This window comes from Fukomys damarensis, unplaced genomic scaffold, assembly GCF_012274545.1.
Source record: "Fukomys damarensis isolate Sample0158 unplaced genomic scaffold, DMR_v1.0_HiC HiC_scaffold_37, whole genome shotgun sequence".
NCBI classification, from domain to species: Eukaryota; Metazoa; Chordata; class Mammalia; order Rodentia; family Bathyergidae; genus Fukomys; species Fukomys damarensis.
In genome coordinates this window covers 49,516,576-49,517,053 of record NW_022900949.1, presented here as the reverse complement: position 1 = coordinate 49,517,053, position 478 = coordinate 49,516,576, and positions in this window count along the sequence as shown.

Below are 478 nucleotides of genomic sequence, written 5' to 3'. Positions count from 1 at the left end.
GCCGCGTGGGGGCCGGCGCAGAATGCCACATGGCGCTACTCTACCGGGCACAGAAGCAGTATAACGTGGGAAGCCTACAACCCACACAGGGGAGGGATGCCAGCTAACGAATATTTCACCAAAGCCCACCCGCCTAGGAGAGGGAATTTAAGAGCACATGGGGGAGGAGCGGAGACAGCTGGCAGTTCGAAGAGAGCATGCTCCGTTCTGAAAGTCGTAAGTGGGAAGCTAGGCATGCGCAGTGAATCTAGGTTGGGCTGGAAGCTGGGAGGGGCTGGCGTGAGCGGGCTAATGTGTTTATCCGGTTTTCTGGGTGGGCGGTCAAAGCGCACGCGTAGGGGCGAAAAGCGGGGGATTCGGGTGGGGGTTGCGCATGCGTCTAGTGAGCCGGTTGCTTCGGGAGGGCGTGGAGGGGGGGGCCTCTTCGAGAAGCCGGGGAAGAGGGAAGCGAAGGGAAAAGGAAGGGCGGGGGGAGGGG